Below are 18,878 nucleotides of genomic sequence, written 5' to 3'. Positions count from 1 at the left end.
TTATTTTCATTAATAATGCCATAACTTGATCCAAGCCACTATTACCTACTCTATTCTCTGTGCTGTTTGATGGCGTACCTGTAATTGTCACGTTTTGTGTAACCATTTGGTCATTCTGTGATTCTCGAAAAGGTTTGCCAATCGGATGTGCACTGAGGGTCACTACCTCGGAATCAAATAAATCTGACGTACTCTGACTACATTGTTCACCTTCATTAGAAACAATCATCTGTTCACTGTGTAAATTTTGCAAACTGGGAGTGTCAAACTGGGCGGCGTTCATTGCAACGGAACGTGCCGCGTCATCAATTGTTACATTTACTGTGGAAATCATTTAATTTATTTGCTCATCATTAGCATTAAAATCATTATAAGTGATCGGTAGACACTGATTATCTGTAATTAGGGGATAATCACTATTACACTGAGTGTCGCAAATATTATCGGTCAAACTATTCGAGTCGGCTATTTCACTCATTGCACATCGCGATGTACTGTTAACAGTTTTTCGCGGCATTTTTCGCAAATCAAAATTAAGCACAAAAATGAAACAAAGACAAAGCAAAAATCGAACAAACACCATTACAACAAAGAGCAATAAATTGCCGATGATCTGTGAAAAACAGAGTGACAAATTAGTAAATGCGTTGCGCCAGATGCAAACTACATTTAAGTAAATAAGAGCAGACATATGACTACTTCTCAGAAATTCACAAAGAAAATCCGATCCTGGCCGGTTATCGCCAAGTGTAACCTCCCCACACGAAATAATTTTAAATTATTATTTGGTTAATGATTCTAATTTTTTGTGTAACCTCTGAACAAAATTGGTTCCCATTTAATGTACCCAGAAAATACTTTTCTCATTTAATATAAGCTCGGAACAGAAAAATTCCTAAACCTCGTAATAAAAAATTAATTCAGTAACCTGGTAAAATTTGGACGACAGCAGTGCTGCGTCATGGCCCTGTAAGATCATTCTGAATAAAAAGCAAAAATTCTCACCTCGATAAAGTCGGCAACTATCTGCTCTTACAATAGCTCTTTTCCGGCACAGCTCTGCGCAATGCTGGCCTATACATTTGTTATTTATGAAAGGAAGCAAATGATTTTTCTTTTGCAACAATCGGAATGATCATGCATTTAAAAAAAAATATTAAATTCTTTAAATTGAAATGAATGCTCGTTAGAATTTAGACAAAGATTATTATTAGGACATTTTTAAAAGATTTACATGTGAGTTTACATAATATTACTAGATATGCACGAGGCTGCTTTTTTACCTTATACAATAATACTCAGGCTCCTGCATCGCTGCACCGCGACCGGCGCAGCCAACATGATGCACCAGACAGGACTGACAAGCGCAGACAGGCGACTGCTCGCTAGCAACAACTTACTGCTACTGCTACACAGTTCGTACTGCAGTCAACACCGCTCTTTGGTCTCAGATTCTCATATAGCTTACATATCGCAGGCAGCACATACCTCTTACAAGGTCATCGGTCTCATCGGATTAGGGAAGGACGGGGAAGGAAGTCGGCCGTGCCCTTTCAAAGGAACCATCCCGGCATTTGCCTGGAGCGATTTAGGGAAATCACGGAAAACCTAAATCAGGATGGCCGGACGTGGAATTGAACCGTCGTCCTCCCGAATGCGAGTCCAGTGTCTAACCACAGCGCCACCTCGCTCGGTCTCCACTCTTACTTCGGGTGCACACAGCTAAAATGCTGGGAATGAACGGCAATACCCTTGCTGGCTCACGTTACTAAGTAAATGCCAGTGGCTGCCATTAGAATGTAGTGTTCGTCTCTGGGGGTCAGATTGCAAGTGCTGGCTGCAACTCAAACAGCGGTAGCGGAGCATTAGCGGCGCAGAGGCCTGAGGTGAAGGGACGGGTCGTGGCGTGGATGGGAAATTCGAGGCGACCCCCTCGGGGACGTGCGGGGCGTATCGAGAGCTGACATTCTTCCGCCAGCGCGGCCGCCATCTCCATACGCATTAGCAAGCAGCCGGCAGCCGGCGGCCGGCGGCCGGAGGCGGCATTCCACACATTGTGCGGCCGCCCTTTGTCCCGCGGAGGGTCCCACAGCCTTGTCTCAGTCCGCCGCGCGTGAAATACCAAAGTTCAGGGGGCGCAGCGGGCGCCGGTTGCCCAGGGGAGGCGAGGGTACTGGCCAGTCGTGGGGAGCGCACTGCTACTGCTTTTGCTGCTCCCGCGGCTGCTAAGTCTGTTATTCCACCTTTCTGCTACTTGCCGTTCATCCGTCTCCCCAATGAGGAAGTCTTGTGTCAACGTGAAGAACAGAGCCTAGCACCCAAGTAATATTGTTAGCGACTATTACTGGAACAAAGATTCTTAGTATAAGTCATTCAGTCCGAATTTTAGTTGTACATTATGCGAATTTTGTTCCCCCTGATTGGGCCAACAACTAAACTTATTGCAGCTCAAAAATATTTTTGCATATCTGCACTGTCATTTTCCTTTAACGAAATTTAAGTGACTTGGATTAGATTAGATTAATTATTCATTCCATACACCTTAGAAGAGGGAATCCTCCCAGGTGTCGAACATGTCAGATAAACACATTACAAAAATGTAATGGCCTTCCAACACTAACCAAAAAGGCCTTGCTGTGCTGGTACTGCGAACGGTTGAAAGCAAGGGAAACTACAGCCGTAATTTTTCCCGAGGGCATGCAGCTTTACTGTATGGTTAAATGATGATGGCGTTCTCTTGGGTAAAATATTCCGGAGGTAAAATAGTCCCCCATTCGGATCTCCGGGCGGGGACTACTCAAGAGGACGTCGTTATCAGGAGAAAGAAAACTGGCTTTCTACGGATCGGAGCGTGGAATATCAGATCCCTTAATCGGGCAGGTAGGTTAGAAAATTTAAAAAGGGAAAAGGATAGGTTGAAGTTACAGATAGTGGGAATTAGTGAGGTTAGGTGGCAGGAGAGACAAGACTTTTGGTCAGGTGAATACAGGCTTATAAATACAAAATCAAATAGGGGTAACGCTGGAGTAGGTTTAATAATGAATAAAAAATAGGAGTGCGGGTAAGCTACTACCAACAGAATAGTGAACGCATTATTGTGGCCAAGATAGACACGAAGCCCATGCCTACTACAGTAGTACAAGTTTATATGCCAACTACCTCTGCAGATGATGAAGACATTGATGAAATGTATGATGAGATAAAAGAAATTACTCAGGTAGTGAAGGGAGACGAAAATTTAATAGTCATAGGTGACTGGAATTCGAGAGTAGGAAAAAGGGAGAGAAGGAAACATAGTGGGTGAATATGAATTGGGGGAGAGAAATGAAAGAGGAAGCCGTCTGGTAGAATTTTGCGCAGAGCATAACTTAATCATAGCTAACACTTGTTTCAAGAATCATAAAAGAAGGTTGTATACATGGAAGAATCCTGGGGATACTAAACGGTTTCAGATAGATTATATAATGGTAAGACAGAGATTTAGGAACCAGGTTTAAAATTGTAAGACATTTCCAGGGGCAGATGTGGACTCTGACCACAATCTATTGGTTATGAACTGTAGATTAAAACTGAAGAAACTGCAAAAAGGTGGGAATTTAAGGAGATGGGACCTGGATAGACTGAAAGAACCAGAGGTTGTACAGAGTTTCAGGGGGAGCATAAGGGAACAATTGACAGGAATGGGGGAAAGAAATACAGTAGAAGAAGAATGGGTAGCTCTGAGGGATGAAGGGAGCAGCGGATCAAGTAGGTAAAAAGACGAGGGTTAGTAGAAATCCTTGGGTAACAGAAGAAATATTGAATTTAATTGATGAAAGGAGAAAATACAAAAATGAAGCAGGCAAAAAGGAATACAAACGTCTCAAAAATGAGATCGACAGGAAGTGCAAAATGGCTAAGCAGGGATGGCTAGAGGACAAATGTAAGGATGTAGAGGCTTATCTCACTAGGGGTAAGATAGATACTGCTTACAGGAAAATTAAAGTGACCTTTGGAGAAAAGAGAGCTCAGATGGAAACCCAGTTCTAAGCAAAGAAGGGAAAGAAGAAAGATGGAAGCAGTATATAAAGGGTCTTTACAAGGGCGATGTACTTGAGGACAATATTATGGAAGTGGAAGAGGATGTAGATGAAGATGAAATGGGAGATACGATACTGCGTGAAGAGATTGACAGAGCACTGAAAGACCTCAGTCGAAACAAGGCCCCGGGAGTAGAAAACATTCCATTGGAACTACTGACGGCCTTGGGAGAGTCAGTCCTGACCAAATTCTACCATCTGGTGAGCAAGATGCATAAGACAGGCGAAATACCCTCAGACTTCAAGAAGAATATAATAATTCCAATTCCAAAGAAAGCAGGTGTTGACAGATGTGAAAATTACCGAACTATCAGTTTAATAAGTCACAGCTGCAAAATACTAACGCGAATTCTTTACAGACGAATGGAAAAACTGGTGGAAGCCGATCTCGGCGAAGATCAGTTTAGATTCCGCAGAAATGTTGGAACACGTGTGGCAATACGACCCTACGACTCATCTTACAAAATAGATCAAGGAAAGGCAAACCCACATTTCTGGCATTTGTAGACTTAGAGAAAGCTTTTGACAATGTTGACTGGAATACTCTCTTTCAAATTCTGAAGGTGGCAGGGGTAAAATACAGGGAGCGAAAGGCTATTTACAATTTGTACAGAAACCAGATGGTAGTTATAAGAGTCGAGGGGCATGAAAGGGAAGCAGCGGTTGGGAAGGGAGTGAGACAGGGTTGTAGCCTGTCCCCGATGTTATTCTATCTGTATATTGAGCAAGCAGTAAAGGAAACAAAAGAAAGGTTCGGAGTAGGTATTAACGTCCATGGTGAAGAAATAAGAACTTTGAGGTTCGCCGATGACATTGTAATTCTGTCAAAGACAGCAAAGCACTTGGAAGAGCATTTGAATGGAATGGACAGTGTCTTGAAAGGAGGATATAAGATGAACGTCAACAAAAGCAAAACGAGGATAATGGAATGTAGTCGAATTAAGTCGGGTGATGCTGAGGGAATTAAATTAGAAAATGAGACACTTAAAGTAGTAAAGGAGTTTTGCTATTTGGGGAGCAAAATAACTGATGATGGTCGAAGTAGAGAGGATATAAAATCTAGACTGGCAATGGCAAGGAAAGCGTTTCTGAAGAAGAGAAATTTGTTAACATCGAGTATAGATTCAAGTGTTAGGAAGTCATTTCTGAAAGTATTCGTATGGAGTGTAGCCATGTATGGAAGTGAAACATGGACGGTAAATAGTTTGGACAAGAAGAGAATAGAAGCTTTCGAAATGTGGTGCTACAGAAGAATGCTGAAGATTAGATGGGTAGATCACATAACTAATGAGGAAGTATTGAATAGGATTGGGGAGAAGAGAAGTTTGTGGCACAACTTGACTAGAAGAAGGGATCGGTTGGTAGGACATGTTCTGAAGCATCAAGGGATCACAAATTTAGCATTGGAGGACAGAGTGGAGGGTAAAAATCGTAGAGGGAGACCAAGAGATGAATACACTAAGCAGATTCAGGAGGGTGTAGTTTGCAGTAAGTACTGGGAGATGAAGAAGCTTGCACAGGATAGAGTAGCATGGAGAGCTGCATCAAACCAGTCTCAGGACTGAAGACAACAACAACAAGAATTAGAAAAACTTGAGTTTCATTAATTTTAATGATCCTCAGTCAATAAACAGTAAAATTATGTACATGAATTATATTTAAATTTCTAATATTTACAGGTTTAATACTTACATCTGCTTTCATTAAATCCATCATTCAGACATTTGCTAGTTTGGACAAGATTTAAAGTTAAACTTCCACCATTTACAGACTTAAGATTTACATCTGCTTTCCATAGATCCATCATTCACGCAGTAGGTAGTTACTTGGCTGTTACAACCAAGTACTGTCAAAAATTAAAGTATAATAAATTTTCATTAAAATGGCCTACTGCACTTGTTGAGAAACTCATGGATGGAATAGAAGGAGCTGGCCACCAAAAATTCTTTTAAATTATGTCTAAATTGTGCCTTGTCTGAAACTCGTCAACCAATTTTACAAAAAATTATCATATTTTAGCAGATGCCAAGCTGTATAAACACAACCTAAACACACGCTGCCGGAAAAAATTAATGAATCTCTAAACACGACGTCGATTTTGTTCCGATGATGACGTATGCCACCTGGGGGATACTAACGGTACTTACAATGGTTTCAATGTTATCCACCAAAACATAGCGTAGTGGCATAGCTACCAGAAAGCCATTTGTGTCTACCCTTTGACAGAGAATGCTTACAGTCAGAAGGCTCAGTGTGGTGCAGATGTTTGAAGCAAGAAGGCAATCACGTTACGTGGACATTCTCGTGTTTTCCACAGGCAGCCAAGCAAATTTGAAAGCTATGAAACTGTGGCCTTAAGAATGGCGGTTTGGTCCTCTCGGAAAATTGTCACACAAGTTGACCGTGCTGTGTCAGTTGTGTACCGATGATGGTGTCAGTGGTCACGCGAACATTCTCACACCCGTAGACGAGGTTCTGGATGTCCACGCTGCACAAGCGCCCGTCAGGATCGTCGTATTATAAGGGCAACAATGGCATACAGTCACCATAGCCCAGATAAGATGGCTTGTCGTGCCACAAGTTTCAACAAGACTGTTGCGAACCGATTGTTAGCAGTGGAAAAACGAAATATGGGCACGCACACATCTAGCCGGTCTTCACTAACGCCACAGCATCGACGTACACGGCTCGACTGGTACCGTCACTTGGAACCGCCCGCTGAAGCCTTCAGCAATAGCAGTATTTGACTGTACATACAGGTGACGTTCGTTAGCCCTGTCTCGTAGTGTGCATTCCTCCGAGAAGCACTGGCCCCTCCATAGGCTTTATGATCTGGTATGCGACAAGTTACAACTGTCGTTAATCTTTGGTGTTTCTAGTGGGAACGGTACCCAGCGGTCGGTACGTGTGAAATATTGTTAGACCTGTTCGTTTGCCATTATTGCAATAAGAAGGTGATATGTTGTTCCAACAGGATAATGCTCACCCACAAACTGACCGTGAAACTCAACGTGATCTGCAAGACGTGCAGCGAACCCTTCTCAGCACGATATCCAGACTTGTCTCCAACCGAGTACATTTGGGATATGATGGCAAGAAGTGGTTCGTGTGACTCGCCAACCAACAATTCTGACCGAAGTACGTGAACAGGTCGACCAGGTGTGGCGTAACGCATCCCAGGCCAGTTTTCATCATCCGTATGTCACAGTCAGCGCCTGCATTGTCGGCCGTGGAGGCGTCTCCACGAATTAATATGGGTGTCTGTGCATCATTCAATATGTGGTACATCATAACCGCTGACCTGTAAGGGTAACTATTTAATGTTCTCCGTATGCACTTTTGCAACAATAATCTTGAGTTAACTGGAAACCTCTAAAACGGTGTACTGATTTTTTCTGGCATTGTATGTGTGGTTACTGAAGCCTGGTAGTCAAGGAAAGCAGGATTGGGTTACGATTGTGGACGGGGCCGTAACCAGTTACTATTGGTTCCATTTTGCAATTACACATCTTCATTTTAAAATGATAATTCCAGACTCAGCAATAAATAAAGATTTCACACGTTATTAACGAAAGAATAAACAACTGTGTAGTTATTAGTGCTTTCAGTGCATTGCAATTTACCAAATGAGCATAAAATACAGACACAGCAAATAATGTTTTAAAAACAAGCGCCGGCCGGAGTGGCCGTGCGGTTCTAGGCGCTACGGTCTGGAGTCGAGCGACCGCTACTGTCGCAGGTTCGAATCCTGCCTCGGGCATGGATGTGTGTGATGTCCTTAGGTTAGTTAGGTTTAGTTAGTTCTAAGTTCTAGGCGACTGATGACCTCAGAAGTTAAGTCGCATAGTGCTCAGAGCCATTTGAACCAAAAACAAGCCAATGTGATCACAATTAGAATTTTAAGGCAAGTAACCACAATCACGGCTGAAGGCCTTTAACGCCAAGAACGGCAATTATAAAAAATTTAACAAACACACTGTAAAACAGCAATGCAATAGCAAAGGCCAATTTAAAAATACAGGCAATTGATCACCAAACGGGTGAGACAAAATGATGGTAAAGATGGTAGCACAACCATTTAAGCCCGTTGTAACGCCTACAACGGCAATTATATGAAAAATTAAAGGAAACATACAGTAAAACAGCAAATACAACAGCAAAGGTTAATATAAAAGGACAAGCAACTGATCATCAAACAGGTGAGACAAAATGATGGTAAACTTGGTAGCACAATCATTTAAACCTGCTGTAAAGCCAAGACTGGCAATTATATAAAAAAATTTAGAGACATGCAATAAAACAGCAAATATAATAATAAAACAAAAGGGCCGGTCACAGACGGTGCACCATGAATCGACCTCTGAGTAGGTCGGGCAAGAAACACTTTCGTGAGCGATGAGATAGGCAGCCAAGAGTTGCATTGACTTCACAAGATGATAACTCAGACTAGTGGCAGTGTAACGAATGACTAATGATAATCTTGCTGAGGCTACCTGACGTCCAATAAACCAAATGCAAAGATACGCCAAAGCCGGAATCGGCAGTCTGGACTCTGTCCGCAGAATACTGTGCTTAGAGCACCCGGAACGAGAAGGGAATCACTACCAACAGAGTAGAAGAATCGCCAACCAACCTACAATCAAGAAAGATGTCAAAACTACACCCCTCACTGGACAGCAACGGTAAAGCGAGGAAACGTACACTACCGTTACATACACTAACCCCTAGGGCAGGTAACTGGGTCGTTAGCGGCCACGAAGCAGGATACATACCGCCGGTTGAACTTAACAAATTGTAACAAACTGAACGCAATAAATAGTGGTTAGAGGTCCAGGAAAGCTAATGAGATCCGCCTTCCCCAAGCACTCCACTCACTGCTCTTCACCTCGGCAACACTACGAGCAGCAACACGAAACCGAATCACTGGGGAATCGCAAGATCTCACAATGTTCGAGTTTTGTCTACTTGAATCCAAATGCACTCAAAGCTTGCAGGATCCGGCTTATGACGAGGTTGTGCACCCTCGTGACCACAGGCCTTAGATCCGGCAGTCCATGCGCGCCGCCAGCGGTCTCGGCGTGTTCTGTCACAGCGCGGACCTGGCTCCTCCTGCGTCCCCAACCGAACTGACTCGCCCCGGAAGAACCACGACGTCGCCCCAAAGTTAGGACCACAGTTACTACGTATCGATAACCGCCGCTGTTGCCACTAGCGGACAGGCAACGCTTGCAAAACCAAGTGGCGCCAATCAACACGAGAAGAAGACAAACAACCGCAACCATGTCAACTAAACGATACGGTCTGCCCTCCACAGAGGACGGAAAACTACCAACAGCACCAACGGGAGCTGCAGCACGGCTCAGTTACAGTCTATGGTACCATTTCTCCAGGACAGGTAGAACGGGCACCATATTGCTTTAGTTAGTGCGCAGCGTTACCACCATGTCTGGGTGAGTATATAATGTGAGAGAACAGCGTCAAAAGTTGAGTGATCACTATGAAGGAGACGGAGATGCCACATACGCGTGTGAGACAACGTTATAATCACCTGACAGGGCTCTAAAGAAGCCTCATTTTGGGTCTCCATCTGGCCGTTTGTTCGAATCGTTCTATATCCAAATTTAGGGAGTTTATTGATGTGAAAGTGGTCTGATCTTGGACTCCATGGTAACTTCGGGCAAGTATACTGATCGTTAAGCTTTTGATCACCAGATGCAAGTACTGTGCACCAAGCACATCGAAACGCCTTGTTGTATGTGCCTGCCATCCGAGAACAATTAATGGACTCCGTGCACAAACAACCTTTCTCATTCTGAAGCGTTTGTTGGAGGGTAGCAGCAGCCAGACTGGAGAATTACCGTCCCATGCGTACGTTGCTTTTAGCGCCACAACACAATCGACTGCAGAGGTTGAAAAAATCAGTTAACGACTTGCATACCAGAGCTTTATCTATCCCTTGACCTAGATTCCGATATTTCTAAAAATATCTTCTTCAGAAGGAGTGGATCTTGTTACATCTGCTGGAGAATACATTTTTAGAAATATCGAAACCTAAGTGAATGGCTAAATAAACCTTTGGATTGCAACTGGTTAGCTGATTGTTTCAGCCTCTTCAAATTCATACAGCTGCTGAATCGCAGCCATGTTTAAGATATTACAGACGGCTGCCACTGTATGGTGCCTTCAGCGAGAACTATGTGAAACATCCCCTTAAAAAAATTAATGAATTACTGTGCTGATAAACCTCTACGTTATTTGATTTTCAAACAGCTGAGCAAAACTGAACGTACTCAGACATTTCTCTCTTTACTTATTCTGATCAACACTAAACTGACACACAATATTTTCAGCGCAACGCAATGTGACTTTCAATAATCCCCACAAAAGAATGGCCCTGACTAACAACAACCTATACCTTTCATGAATCACTTACCTCACAAAAATCTTCATTACACGAACTACTGCAATACAGCGAGCGCCAATACTGCCAGCTAAATAAAAGATTCTAACTACTGAAGGCACTAACTACTGATAGGCATAGTTAGCAAATGAAAGATTTTCATAGAGAACAAACAATGTATTTACCTTAATGATGTTAAAATGTCCAGCTCCTCCGCTCTCAAAATTCTGCCATCTCTCTCCCCACATCCACCACTACTCGCGGCTCACCTCCAACTGCGCAACGCTATGCGTTGTTCACATCCAATTGTCCAACACTACAATAGCAAAATCTTCCAACAATGCAAACCAGCCACAGACTGCGCACAGCACAGTCAGTGATTTTCATACAGGGCGCTACGTGGCGTTGTTGTTGTTGTTGTGGTCTTCAGTCCTGAGACTGGTTTGATGCAGCTCTCCATGCTACTCTATCCTGTGCAAGCTTTTTCATCTCCCAGTACCTACTGCAATCTACATCCTTCTGAATCTGCTTGGTGTACTCATCTCTAGGTCTCCCTCTACGATTTTTATCCTCCAAGCTGCCCCCCAATACTAAATTGGTGATCCCTTGATGCATCAGAACATGTCCTACCAACCGATCCCTTCTTCTGGTCAAGTTGTGCCACAAACTTCTCTTCTCCCCAATCCTATTCAATACTTCCTCATTAGTTATATGATCTATCCATCTAATCTTCTGCATTCTTCTGTAGCACCACATTTCGAAAGCTTCTATTCTCTTCTTATCCAAACTATTTATCGTCCATGTTTCACTTCCATACATGGCTACACTCCATACGAATACTTTCAGAAATGACTTCCTGACACTTAAATCAATACTGGATGTTAACAAATTTCTCTTCTTCAGAAACGCTTTCCTTGCCATTGCCAGCCTACATTTTATATCCTCTCTACTTCGACCATCATCAGTTATTTTGCTCCCCAAATAGCAAAACTCCTTTACTACTTTAAGTGCCTCATTTCCTAATCTAATCTTCGAATGTTCTCAAGGGCTCGGCGGTGTTAGTTTGGCATCAAGAAGTGGGATAGCATCAGGCACGACTTGAGGTTACGGCTGAGAGTGACGTAATTCTGACAGCACAACGTTTTGCCACGGACATCTTACGTCCTCTCATGCGACGATGGTATTAAGCCATTTTTCAACACGACAATGTTCTTCCGCGCGTGGCAAGTGCTTCTATTAACTGCCTGCGTGATGATGAGGTACTCCCGTGGCTAGCAAGATACACAAATCTGTCCCTGGTGGAACACGTATGGAACCAGAACTGAAGTCAAAGTCGTCCCGATGCTACTATCCAGGATATCAAGGACCAGCATTCGCTATGTACCTCGCCTTTTATCGCACCCTTCCTAATCGAATCACTGCGTGCATCGAGGCCAGAGTGGGTGCAATGTCATGGTGATAACTGGGCTCATACTGCCTAGTTATCTGTAAATTTTACTCGAATTCGTAATCACTGGTGTACCATCACATACCATCTTAACCAGTGAAGCTCTTTTCCTTTCTCTCCTCGTCTGTGCTTCCCTTTTTCGTCAGGCAGTGTATATAAAATAATTTTAGGCTAAATTTTCGTTTCAGTCACTGCTACATGAAACATGTATCATCCAGAGCCGAATAAGACATACCTAGTGATTATGATACAAACGCGTTGAAATTTGTTTCGACCAATATAAATATTATTTGTTTGAATAATCAGGAGGAAGTTAACAGGCGTAATGAGATCTGCTAACATTGATGCTGTAAGAACATTAAAAACATTTGATTTATTTAGCATGCTTTAAGCTGCAGGCGATGTCGTGCCGTTAGCAACATCACTCAGGTCGGTCGTCTGCTGCCGTAGCTCATTAATGTCACATTTTGCAGCATTGTCATAAGGGATACGTTCGTGGTACGTCTCACGTTGATTTCTGTGGCTATTTCACACAGTGTTGTATGTTTGTAAGCACTAACTACTTTACGCAAACGCCGCTGCTCTCGGTCGTTAAGTGAAGGCCGTCGGCGACTGCGTTGTCCTTGGCGAGAGGTAATGCCTGAAATGTGGTGTTTTCGGCACACTCTTTTCGCTGGCGATCTCGGATTATTGGATTCCTTAAAGATTTGCTTAACATAATGTCTCATACATCTAGCCGGCCGTTGTAACCGAGCGGTTCTAGGCGCATCAGTCCGGAACCGACCTGCTGCTGCTACGGTCTCAGGTCCAAATTCTGCCTCAGGCATGGACATGTGTGATGTCGTTAGGTTAGTTAGGTTTAAGTAGCTCTAAGTATAGGGCACTGATGACCTCAGATGTTAAGCCCCGTAGTGCTTAGAGCTATTTGAACCATTTGAACCTTACATCTAGCTCCAACAATCATTCCGCGTTCAAACTCCGTTAATTTGCGTCGTGCGGCCATAATGACGTCCGCAACCTTTTCACCTGGGTACAAATGACAGTTACGTCAACGCACTGTCGTTTTATACCTTGAGTACGCGATACTACTGCCACCAGTATATGCCCATACCGTTGCCTCATCGCTTTTGTCACCTCAGCTTACTTTAACCATGGCAGCATGGGAGCAGTTTACAGACTTACTTACATTTCGGAAATGATTCCACACTTGGACCAAAAACCAATGAGCATGCCCTTGTGGACGACAGTTAAATCGCTCCGTTTCCGCATTAAGAAATGAATGCATTGTTTTTCGCATCACCCAAACACGTTTTGTATATGGCTAATTACTAATGCGGCCATCTGTCGTTTATGACCGGTTATTGCAAGTGACGTCGGACATAGACGGTGCTCACTTTAATGTGACTGGGCCGTGTATTATGGCTGGATATTACGAAAGAACGACGGTGAAAGGGAGGCTCACAAACTCAGGGCAAGGAAGACGGAAATGGCCTTCCACTTGACTAAGTATGTGTACGTTGAGAGATCTGCCCCTCTCAAGCGAAGTTACAGCGCTATGTTACTGTAATAAAATAATAATGTTTCTACGCAGCCATATTTCTGATTTCGACTAAGACAAGAGAAATGGAAAACGTACAAAACAACGAGAGGGAAAAAAATTGTATGAAAAATATTGTGCCGAGTAAAACGCAACAATGAATGCAGGAGAAGATGTAATGTAGGTTTGTGCCAAGAAACTAAAAAACTAAACCTAACAACGAGGAAACGTATAATAATGTTTATTGACCTACTGTTAAGGTTAATGAAAACAGCAGAAGAATTTATGAATGTCTCAGCCAGAAAAAAATTCTGTAAAGGAAGTGGCCCCACAAAATTAGAAACCATACGTAGGTATTAATGTTAAACACCATTATTACACCCACTAAGTTGCAGCACAGTCTTCATTGCACAGAAAATGCGGACACAATGTAATCACTCAATGGTTCATAATTTCATTGTCTGCTGGATTGTCATAATTGTAGAATACACCAAGGAAATAGTAAATATTATCCAGGACAAAGCATTCAGTGAACGATCCTTAGAACGGCAGTCTGAAGCGTTATCCAGTTGAAAGCCAATAAACAGTCAAATTACGAAAGTAGAGACTTTAGCACAGTATTATTTGTAGTACCTTGCAGTTGCTTGGTGGTCAGGCTCATCTCCAGCTTGACGTCAGTCCCAAGGCCCATGCGAAGGTCCACTCTTGCTGGCTGCTGAAGAAGTCCTTCATAGGTGTCGTCGTAGGGTATCGATCGCACTGTTGATGACAGAGACATAGCAAACATGAAATTTCCTCAGGGATATCATTCAAAAGAATGTTATAAGTTTACGTCTCTAGAGGAAACCAAAATAGAAATCTGGAGTCAAATGATAAAGTCGTAAAGGCATTGTTGAATGGGAGATCCAAGTGATGAGTACAGTCGCCATCTCGGAACGCATTATCTCCCATATCGTTCAGTGCCCGCTTTTCTTGCTGAGTGTAGAGTATAATGTATATGTGCATAGAGTAGTTTTATGTTATGTTGCATGATGATGATGATAAGAGAAGGGATGAGGTGAAACCTGGTGCCCAAACGTGGTCTACTCCTCTCGAATAGCACCAAGGGAACAGGCGAGCTTAACGTCATCCGGCGGACAAATCATCCTCAACAGTTTCACATACTTCCACTGAATGAGGCACTGTGGAGAACTTTATAATTTAATCCAGGACATTCCCACAAAGCTTGGTGATCAGGAACTTGAAGCTACCACCTCACTTTGCCTGCCAAATATAAGCTGTGAAAATTTCATCCACCAGCAGGATTCAAACCGGCTTACCTTCGAATCGAGCGGTACACACGTACGTACGTTAATGACCTTGTCAAATAAGGTGGTTGGAGCGAAGTGATCAGAAGGTGGGAAACAACAGCACTCTGACCAAATGAAAAAAAAAAAATTGAAAAACCGGACGTTAAATCAAAAATAGTTATTTTGGAGGGCCATTGCAGGTTGAAACCGAATGAAAAGAATAAAAACTATATATTTAATTAGAGACGAGAAGTGATGAGAACCAAAGAGACTGAATGCACCTTTGCAGATTTCAAAAACGTTGTATGACTCTGTAGAGAGACCATCATTGATCCAGGAATGATCCAAGAACTGAAATACAGGTGGCTCAACTTGATATCATCAGACAGACAGGAAGAGACATAAAATCAAAAATTTAATTATTGGACAGTTACAAGAGTCCTTCGAAATTAAGACAGAAGAGAGACAGAATCATAGTATTTCACCACTATCATTCATCATACTTATAGGCAAAGTTGGCAGAGAATAGAAAAAAGAATTGAAGATATAGGGTCTTTGGCTTTAGTCGGGCTAGGAAGGATAACTAAAGGACTAGGTATTAATTGTCAGGCGTTCTTTGATTTCTAGAGGTAGTCGTAGCTAATACAAAACGTGCAATAAAGAAAATTCTACGTTCTGAAGAGAAGGCTGAAAAAGTCCGACTACAGATCCTCGAGAAGACAGAATACATTTGGAACCAAAATGATGCTCCAAAAAACATCACAACAAAATACGGCTAGATCAAGAGAGTTCATAAATTCATGTTTATTGGGGAGATGATAAAGGCAAATGGGTTAGAGAAAGAAATCATGAACAGAGAACTCATAATATCAGCAGAATGTTCTAGAAGGCTGGAAACAACTACAACAAATAATGCTTAACACGTAATGTGAAGGTGAGACATGTTATCAACCCAAAGACCTTATGCGCATCTGGAACGTTGGTCAGGTATCGACAAAGTGTACTAGAAAATATAAGAAGACTAGAGAGAAGAAGAGACAGAAAAATTCTAGGGTCCAGTAAGACAGAAGAAGGCTACAGACTGCACAGTAGACAAGAGACCAAACAGATATCTAAATAATACATGATATGAAGAAACGTCGAATGAAACTTTACGGGTATATCATGAGAATGCCAGACAGCCGACAAGCTAAACAGATCTTCGAATACAAAGAAAACCTTAATAACATGAAGTGGATCAATGACTCAGAAAAGACCTGAAGGATGGTAGCATTACAGACTCAGATATGCAAGACAGCCAAACATCCAAACACAGTGCATGGAAAGGGAAAGTGGTAAAAGGAAGAAAATGTATACAGAGAAGATGAAGGAAGTGTGGTGACAGAAAATCTCACCTCACGTAGTCTTCTAACGACCTAAACATGAGTTATTAATATTATTAAAATTTTGGGCATCTGCTGGGGAGGGGGGATGTTGGAGAAATACTAAGATAATAATAAGATGTGACACCCCAATCCCCCACCTCCCCCTAGATCCATACTTAATTCCTGTCCTGTCTAATCCTAAGTCCCTCTTCATCCCACGACACCAAATACGAGGGCAATTCGAAAAATAATCTTCGATCGCTCGCTATACGGAAACCACACCTTTCAGCTACATCTCCACATATCCCTCTCTCCAACGTAGACATCTCTCGTACCGTCGTACGCTCGTCATAGAAGACTGCCGCCAGTGTTTCTCGCCACTTCTCTACGTTGGTCTGCAGTTCGTTGTCTTCATAATCAGCGAGCAAAATCCGGACCCTGCAGAGGGTGACCAAGCACTTCCCATCGAAAACGCTGCTGGGCATCCTTATTACCTGTGCAATGTCCTTGAAGAAGGAAATGCGTTGACGTGTGCTATGAGGGGTTACATGAAATCAAGCGAAACCTCTCATCGTGCAGACCTATTTAGCGGGAGACACTGTTGTTCCAGGCATTTTTACGTGCTCACTGTGTGCTCGGAACTGAAAAGAATGACGTGACTCAATCGATAATAATACTAGAGACATTGCGCAATACAAATGTTTAAAGCTTCATCGGATTTTCACTGACGTTTCCACTTCGCGACCTATCGGACTTTACTTTCCGTATCTGTTTTTTGTATTGTTATGTAACTTTCCCCACGCAATTCTTCGATCCACAGCTTTCAGCAATAGCTCTTGCCGTAATATGAGCCCAACATTTTTTACCTCTTCCTTTCATCATGTTCTTTACTGTACATTTTGGTCTCGTTGAGTAGCAGCAGGAAATCACGCCTTACTCCACCAGTTCATCCAGCCTTCAACATCCTCCTGCTACACCAGAATTACAGTGACTTCCAGTCGTTTCATTTCCGTCTTCCACACTCGACGCTATTGATCTGCTACGCTTCGGCGTTTGCAGCAATACACTTTGTTGAGGGTCACGCGGTCTCTTCCGTTCCTTTTACTGTTTAGTCGTCGGTAAGCGCGTGAGGTTTATTGCGCAGAAGACGGCGGCTGCAGACGCGTCTTTGGGAAGCGGCGCCGTATTGCGTACGCCGGCAGCCGCCGGCTGGCTCGCAGTAACAGCCGGTCGCCCGTAAAGCGCGCTCCCAGCCGCCCGCGGCGCAAGCCGTAAACGCCATAATTCCTGGCGGGTCGGGGTTCCGCTGCGCACGGCCGCTCCGGATTTATGGCAAATAATGTGGCAATTTCACCCCCTCTGGCTTCACGTGGGTGAGGGTAAAGGGTAATAAGTTTCGTTCTTGACGACCTTCGCGCAAAACCAATTAAACTTCAAAGCAGCCATCACTCAACTTATGGACCGATATTCCAGCAGTTCAGTGCGCTCCAAAAACTCACTCACTACAGTATACCACGAAGTATTTCGTCTGCCACATTGAAACCAGAATGCATGGTTTCGAAACGTCAAAAGTTTTTCGTTTGGCGTAGGATATGACACTGGAAAGAGGCTGCGCTTGATCACTTGTTACGTTAAGGACTATCGACAGTGCCACAAATCATAAATGAAATAACGCCAGAGTCATACAAGGTGCTATTTACACATGGAAAACTTGAACACCTCAAAAAAAAAATTATAGAGATTCTTCTGCTTCTTTGGTGTTTCCCTCTAGACGACAGACGTCTGCAACCTCCATTTTTTAGCTCCACAGGCCTCTTTCACCCCAGCCTTTTGGTACTAGACTTGCTTAATGTATATATTTTTCCCATCTTAACGCTGGTTTTCGTGTCCATCTTGTTCTGGGCGGCATCCGGCTTAATATTCCTTGGCCAACTATGGCTACGCATTCTATGTACGCGCGCTCTAACCTCCAAGATATCTGTTACGGAGTAAGTTACCTCCATTCTCCTCCATACTTCCTCATATCTTCCCTTGTTGCCAGTAGACACCTTCCCAAACAGTCCTTTTTCACTGTTCTAATTTTCTTGATTGTTCTCATAAGAATCAATAGCAAACCAACACCGATAATAACAGTTTAGGTACACGTGCCAACTTCGCAAGACGAAATTGAAGAGACAGAGAAAGTATATGAGGATACTGAAAGGATAATTCAGTACGGCAAGTGAGATGAAAATCTAATAGCAGTGGGGACTGGAATTCGATTGTAGGGTAAGGAACAGAAGAAAGGGTTTCAGGAGAATATAGACTTGGTACTAGGATTGAGAGAGGAGAAAAAGTGAATTCTGTAATAAGTTTCAGCTAGTAACAGCGAATTCTCTGTTCAAGAATCACAGAAGGAGAACGTATACTTGAAAAGGGCAGAGAGATACAAGATTTCAGATAAATTACATCGTAGTCAGGCAGAATTTCCAAATCAGATACTAGACAGTAAGCCGTACCCAGGAGCTGATATAGATCACTACCCAGTATTGATGAAGAATAGGCTGAAGTTTTCAGACATTAGTCAGGAAGACCAGTGAGCAAAGAACTGGCATATGGAAGTACTAAGGAATGAAAAGATGCGCTTGAAGTTCTCTGAGGCTATGGCTCTGAGCACTATGGGACTCAACTTCTGAGGTCATTAGTCCCCTAGAACTGAGAACTAGTTAAACCTAACTAACCTAAAGACATCACAAACATCCACGCCCGAGGCAGGATTCGAA

This window comes from Schistocerca serialis, chromosome 1, assembly GCF_023864345.2.
Source record: "Schistocerca serialis cubense isolate TAMUIC-IGC-003099 chromosome 1, iqSchSeri2.2, whole genome shotgun sequence".
Lineage (NCBI taxonomy): Eukaryota > Metazoa > Arthropoda > Insecta > Orthoptera > Acrididae > Schistocerca > Schistocerca serialis.
Note: the sequence above shows the minus strand (reverse complement) of the source record.